The following is a 7,678-nucleotide window of genomic DNA, read 5'->3' on the forward strand; positions in this document are numbered from 1 at the left end:
GAAACTTATGTTTTTGTATAAAACTCGTAATTCGGGTCGATGTGGGCCCCGTCTTGTAAAACTTATTTTATGATTGAATCGTGTGAGTTTTTCATATTATGACATGTTGTGAATAGCGTTTCGTCTAAAAATGTCGAGAAGCAGGTGATCTTTTTACGAAAACTAGACAGTTTGATCAGAACTGTCGGGGAGCTTGATATGCCCGAATCGGACGGTTTATTTATGCGGTGTCGTTAGGTCGCAAAACGTCAACTCAAGATACCAGCGGGAGAAGTCGATTATTTAATTTATATGTGCTGGGCCTAAATCTATTATTCCTTCCTATGGGTTAGCAAGGGCAAATATGACCTAGGGTCGTTCCTTGAGCGGTCGAATTTGAAGCGGAGCTTATCTAGATAATTTAGTGATTAAGATGGGTTTGTACACAATTCAGTATCCAAGACTAGTGGCCAGGTATACCTTGTGTGGAGAGGCAGGATCCTTTTGGTCCCAATAAATTGGCGACTGTTCAGAAAATCCAATAACCAAGTCCAACCGGTTTATTCTAGACACCACTTTATCCGGAATATCAAATTGTGTAAAGGCAATAGTTGGGTTGATTTGTTTATATAATTGTAATTAAAATATTAAAGCAAAATAATTAAAATAAGCTAGCTATCATGCAACAACTAAGGACAGAGAAGACGTGGTTCACCATGATTTAAGATAACGTCGTGTCGGGATGATTATGAGACACTCCTTGGACAGATATACCTTGGTGTGAACACTAGATTCCCTACTAAGCAGTTTCCCGGTTTGCATGTCACAAGGAACTAGGCTTTGAAGATTCTGATCGGATGGACTATGCTCAACTCCCGACGCTTTATCCGGTTTAAGGATATAAGCGGCCCATCTTGGATGCAGTGCATACCTTGAGCGCACGAATAAAGTAGCATAGCCATATACATATAGAATATCCAACCTTTCTTAACACCTTAGTGTATCACCCAAGTGAGTGGTTATGATTGTGTTTCGAATCCCTTTCTGTCAATGGTTTGGTAAAATATAAGGGTTTGTAGACAAATTAGAACATCTGATAGTTCTCAGTCATCCTTAAGATTTATAAGCTTAGTTTGTATTGTAGTGCGTTAAACTCCCATTTATGACTTAAACCAGTCCTTACTTAAATCTACCCAATAATTCCCTTAGTTATCTACCATGTACTAGACTTATAGTGGTTCCATAGCTTCTAACCTTGACCATGCTCAAGTGGTCCTATAGTACATCAACACTGTACTCTACTGTTGCAACAGTATTTCCTCGAGTCTTATACTCTTGACCAATGTCTTGATCTGGTCCTACGGTAATTCCCCATGTACTTTATAGTATTTCCGATGGGTTCATACCTTGACCAATGTATAAACACAGATAACTAATTACCTTTACAATGTCGACTTTATAAAAGGTTTTAATCACGTTTATTGGTGGAAGGACGATAATAACGAGGTTTAATATCATAGACAGAAAGTGAGTACGAAACGATAATCATCCCTAACTAACATTAATAAATCATGGCAAACAATCAAGCAATTACTCACACATCATGGCAACAAGCATTTCGATCATTAATAAATCACAAACATCAAACAAGAACATTATGATGGATTAATAAAAGAAAAGGATAGATAGTACCGGATAATGTCGGCAGAATAACACTTGTATTACTTCATAATATCCTATTCATAATAACACAATGCTTGAAAGCTTCTACTACTAACTACATACTAATCTCCTATTGATCACTAGAGAGCGACAATAGAGAGATAATTACATTTCCTAATCTCTGTACTTTTCTCTCTAGAAACTAGAGAGAGAAAGTAGAGAGAGAACTAATCTCCTATAGATCACTAGAGAGCGACTATAGAGAGATATTTAGAGAGAGAAGTGAGGAATTGGTGTGTTTTTGGTGTGTTGAAATGAGAAGTGAAGCCCTCCTTTTATAAGCAAAGCTTGAGGGCAAAATTATAATTTTTGGGCAAAAAACGCCTGGCAGGCCGTATGGCAAGGTGCACTGGCAGGCTGTATTTTCTGAAAAACGCCTGGCAGGCCGTTTGGAAAGGTACACTGGCAGGCCGTATTTGGCAAGCCGTATTTAGCAGGACGTTTGCATACTGGCAGGTCGTATGGCAGGGTGCACTGGCAGGCCGTATTCACTGGATCGTAACTTGATTTCTTGTCTTTCACCGTTTTCACTCTAGAATCTTCGTTTTAGCTCCGTTTTTTACGATTCTTGTGCCCACGCGTTCGTAATTGAATATCCTACAACATGAGGTTAAGTAATTAAACTTTTTCAAAAATTATAAAATAAGTTATTTAAACGCGAGTTAATCGTCTTAGCCGGTTTTGCTCGTTTTTCCTCGTTTCTCATCCGTTTTTAGTGATTCTTGAAACATAGCCTTTATAATGACTAAATCTACCAAATTAACCAACAAAGTGATTATTTTGGTGATAAAGTTTGGAACTTTATGGTTTTAGGGCTCAATATTGGGGGTAAAAACGTGACTTTTTGGCCGATATCAAATATCCCACACTTAGACTTTGCTTGTTCTCAAGCAAACCTCTCTTTTATTTTGAGTTCAAGGATGCTTCTGAGGTTTCCATTCTATTATTCAAGTGACTTGTTATTTATTATAAGAGCAAGATCAGACAAATCGTCTTCTAAAAGGGGTAGAAACTATCTCTGCAAGCATGAGAGGAGGTTACATGACATTGGATTCCTTACACGGGTTACTCAAATCACTCAAGTGTTTGGGGTTCCCTATCAATCTATGAAATGAATTCGCTCATAGCCAGTCATATTGCAAGTATTGTCATATGCTTGACCAAGAATCAAATCTCTACCGGTTAGATAAGGACGGCACTGATCTTCTCCCTAATCATTCTTTCAAGAGGAAGAGCGGGTTTAAAGGTTGGTTAACGGAGAAAAGCGAAGGTTTTGATACGGCGAAAAGGGTGATTTTCGAATCATTGAAATTTAGAGAGATTCGATAGATTTCGGTTTTATGAGGATATACTTTTTCTAGGAAATATGATACTCTATTTTTATTGAAGAGTTCCTTTAGAGGGTGCTGATTTTCAGCGAAGACTTTGCTTCTTTTCTGCAATCCTCCTGGGTCACAATATTCATTTTCTTGGGGATATATGTTTTTATTTAAAGACTTTTCTCTTCTTTATTTTTTAGACTTTGCTCAAATATTTTTTTTTTATATCCCATCTTCATAACTTTGTCTATTTCTTCTTGTGCCCAGAGAGAAAGGTATTTCATCAAAAATAGGTCTTTTTTTTTACCTATCAAAAACAATCTGGAATTTCGGAATTTTTCGACAAGTGTTTGAAGTAGACTTGGTCGATCTATCTCTTTTGAATTTCTATATTTTGGAAATGAGAAAGGAAAGAGGGTGGAAAGGGTAACGTATTTGATAGTGAATTTAGGGGTGAGTATTTTCTGATTCATCAACTCCTTGACGTGAGTTGGTCGGTTTAAATGCGTGGAGTGGAAACGGAAACGGATGGTTTTTGTCTTCTCTATTCAGAATGATTTCAGAAGGAGTATCGCACCTACACCACGTATGGAGCTTACTAACCGTTGGCCTCGAAATGTATGTCAAGGTCAAGTTCTAACTCTAAATGCTAACATCGGTACTCTCAACGGAAAATATAGTGAAGCATTAAAAATGAATGCTTATTGGGCCATTTTTGGGGTGCCTCACAACAATTATATTGGGTTGATAATGCCTGGTCATGCAATGCTCTTTTAGAGAATCGGTTCATCCTTAAGAAGATTTATGTCCTCATTTGTCTTAATTTTAGAACAAACGCGCTTGATTTTCGAAAGTACTTTTTCAGAAAGTATCATTAAGTCAAAATTTTTGAAAAATTTACGTTGAGGATAAAGAATCTAAATAGTAGATATACTCGAAAAGCTTAGTAATATTTTAAGTTAAGAACATTTTTTGAGCATCCCATAGCTAATTACGGTGTACTACACCGCTATCCCACACTTAGAGGAACATTGTCCATAATGTTCATTCTTAGATTTTAGGGACTAAAATCCCATACTTAGAGTTTGAACATGTCAGAAAATGTATCTAAGCTCAATATTGGGTTGGAATCCCACACTTAGTGATAAGCTTAGGATAGGGTATAGTTTAAGGATATAACGAAGCAAACTAAATAAACGAAGATAAAGAAACGAATTACTCCCCTTAGGTGCAGTTGTGAACTGAGGATCTGGAGGTAGACTGAGTCGGAACCATCTTCGGCTGGATTCGAATCGGTCTTCTTGAAGTGTACTCGAGCTCATTAGGGCGTTCTCATCTCCATACAACATTCAACAATAACTTGCAATGAAATAATCAATGGGTTTCCTTGTCGTTTCATCATTATTCAACGACTCTCCATCACTGGCATGAATAACTGTCTATTACTTGTAAAGATAGAAAACAATAATCCTAGACAGGTGATTAAGCTTTAGACCATAGACTCACTGATTTGCGTTTTGATGAAAAAGTTATTTGAAAACTTGAGGGTTTCAAAATTAGGTTTTTGAAAATTTAACAAATCAGTGTATGACTAAAAAGCTTAATCCCACACTTAAAGTGTTGACTGCCTTTAATTTTAAGACTTTGAAATAATGTAAATATTGCAATTATGTTCATGACAAGTAAGAAACTTTGAAAATCTCATTTTAAGTTTCACTTTCTCACTTATTCAATTAACCTAATTATCCTAATTTAACTACTACTAAAGCTATAGAAAAAATAAACACACGAGTTGCCTCCCGAGAAGCGCTTGTTTTTGTTCGAGTCACGAGCCTGACTCTAGCCTTATTTCTCAGGAAATCTAAGCGGCTCCCTTGCATCCATCAGTAGACACAAGAGGTAATATTGGAACATACCGATGAGATTGAAGCAGACATAGAATAAGGTATGTCCAATGAGAGGAGAAGGTGGTTTGAAGTGATTGCTTTGTTAAACATTAGGTGTAAAAAAGCTATCAGTTTCTTTTACCTCCTTGATTTGTGCGGGTTGGTGAAAGGGGTCCTCATCACTCCATGATGTGTATGTCATTATGTATTTGAGTGATGGCTTGTAGGGTAGCCCTGACGCAAAACCTGTATTTCTTCCATGTGACTTTGGGTTGGTCGTAATTTTGTACTCTAAGGATGGAGGTGGGACAATGTCCATTGACGTCTCCAATGTGGTAGCAACATTAACAACTACTTCGGTGCTAGAATCCTCCATCTCTTTCTTCTTCTCCGGGCTCTCCATTTCAATTTCTTCATCGACCTCCTCGTCACTCGTGTTGGGAGTTTCAAGTATAATTGGTTCAGAGAGTTCTTCTAGAACGAAGTCCTTTCCAGTCATTAAAAGATCAAAATAAAGTGGGAGTGAAGATTGGGTAGGTGTGGAGTGGTTATTCTTCTTGTCTTCTACTTCTATCTTCTTCTCTTCATACTCAGAATAGAATGTGACTTTCCTAGTGGAGATGGTATTTACTTCGGCGTTCCCATCAGAAGGACATACAGACTCGTCGATCGTGAAAGTGACCTCTTCTCCACGAGCTCTCAAAGTGATAGTCCGTGAATAAACGTCAACGATCGCTTTGGCTGTATTCATGAAAGGCCTTCCTAAGATGATAGGGGTTTTCATGTCTTCTTTATAGTCCATAACCACAAAGTCAGTCAGAAAAAGGAATTTGTCGACCTTAGCCATGACGTTCTCAGCTATTCCCTTAGGATATCTAGTGGATTGGTCAACTAGCTGGATGCTCATTTTGGTAGGGTTAAGGTTTCCAATTTCGAGTCTCTGGAACAGTGAGTAGGGCATGAGATTGATGATGGCACCAAGGTCAGCGAGAGAATAGATAGTACCAGATTGGTAGATAGAACAAGGAAGGGTAAATTTTCCGGTGTCTCCTAGTTTTTCAGGAAGAGTATTCCAGAGAATGGCTGAACAATCCACGTTCAGCGGGACATTGGGTACTTGGGTACCTTATCCTTGGTTGATAGCAGTTTCCTAAAATACTTCTTACTATGAGGATTTTTAGACAAAGTGTCCAAAAATTTACCGTCAAGCTTGAAAGATTTCATTTTGTTATGTCTTTGCTTGAGATGGCCCGGGAATGGAATGGGTGTTTTCCCAGTAGGTTTAGGTGATGACTCAATGACTACTACCGAACGGGTATTAGCTAGTTTCTTCTCCTTAGAAGAAACTGAAGGTTGGCTATGTGCCACATTTGAGTCATTTTTAGGACAACCAAGAGAATCGAGACGTTGATTTAGCTGGCTTATTTGGTTTTCAAGACTACTCAGGTGATTAGTCATGTCTAAGTCAGTTGCGTCTTGTCTTGCTGTGATCATGTTGATGATTCGCAGTAGGACATCATCTGGACTTATCTCTGGTGGGGTAATGGGTTTAGTGGGTGGGTTGTGTGGATGAGCTAGGATCTTATCGGTGTAGACAACAGAATCCTCACATTCGACCTCGTATACCTTGGCCAGATGTGGGTCAGTACAATTCTGGCATAATTGAACTTGAGACACATGTTGCGGGAGTTTCTTTAGCTCTCCAACTTCTTCGGTGAGGTTTTCTATTTGTTCCGAGAGAAATTTGATGGTTTTGATAGGATCGGAGGCGGAAAGCGATGTTGCTGATGAAATGTGCTCTTTCGTGTTCCAATCGTGATGGTGCATAGTCATCTCCTCGATCAATCTCCAGGCCTCGTCAGCAGTGAAGTTCATGAAGTTACCCTGAGAAACAGCATCAAGAGTAGACTTGTTGTTCTGATTCAGACCTTTGTAAAAGGTCAAAATCTGATCAGAGCTCTCAAGACGATGATTCGGGCATCTTCGAAGCAAGTGTTTGAATCTTTCCCATGCGGTGTAGAGTGATTCATCGTATTCTTGTTGAAAGTTTACGATGTCATTCCTAAGTCTGATTTTTTTTATGGGGGAAAGTACTTGATTAAGAAAGTTGTTGCCATTTCCTCCCATGAGGTGATAGAATTGGGTTCTAACCCCTCGAACCAGGCTTTTGCAAGAAGAGTTAAGGAATATGGGAACAGATACAGACGAACTACATCTTGTTCAACCCCTTTTTGCTTATATTAGTTGGATAAGGAGAGGAATCTATCTAAGTAAGAGTTGGGATCATCAATTGGTAAGCCATCGAATAGACAGTGATTCTGAATGAGTTTTATAATGCTATGCTTAAGCACAAAAGACGCTCCATTAACCTCTGGATAGAGTATCGGTCCTCCTCGTCCTTCTAACGAGGGTTTGGTGATGTCAGTGAGAGTGATGCGTGCGGCCATCGTCGAACTATCGGCAGGTAAGTGTGGATCTCGTCGGATGGGTACAATGTATGATATCGGATAAAAGAAAGGATGTGTCAGAAGAATTCTTAGCGGTCTAAGTAGGTTAAACCATCCTAAAGGTTCACTAATAAGGAAGTCCATTTTAAATTTTCTAATTAATCTAAATTAAGCTAATATTATCTAACCTAACTACGGTAAACTAGTAACTTCTGACAAAGCTAGCCTCGGTCAAAAGGTTCTCTTACAAACTAACTAATCTAAACAGGCTCCAAATCGTACAACCGCTCCCCGGCAGCGGCGCCAAAAATTTAACTACCCCGTG

At 38.6% G+C, this 7,678-nt stretch overlaps 1 non-coding gene across 1 annotated transcript; it reads left to right on the top strand.

Moving 5' to 3' along the window:
* Positions 1-6,869: 6,869 nt before the first annotated feature.
* On the top strand, positions 6,870-6,976 carry LOC139878919 (small nucleolar RNA R71). The gene has a single exon (XR_011769781.1). It is a non-coding gene; the product is annotated as a small nucleolar RNA R71 (small nucleolar RNA).
* The last annotated feature ends 702 nt before the right edge of the window (positions 6,977-7,678 follow it).

The sequence above is a fragment of the Rutidosis leptorrhynchoides genome, chromosome 11 (genome assembly GCF_046630445.1).
Source record: "Rutidosis leptorrhynchoides isolate AG116_Rl617_1_P2 chromosome 11, CSIRO_AGI_Rlap_v1, whole genome shotgun sequence".
Classification (NCBI taxonomy): Eukaryota; Viridiplantae; Streptophyta; class Magnoliopsida; order Asterales; family Asteraceae; genus Rutidosis; species Rutidosis leptorrhynchoides.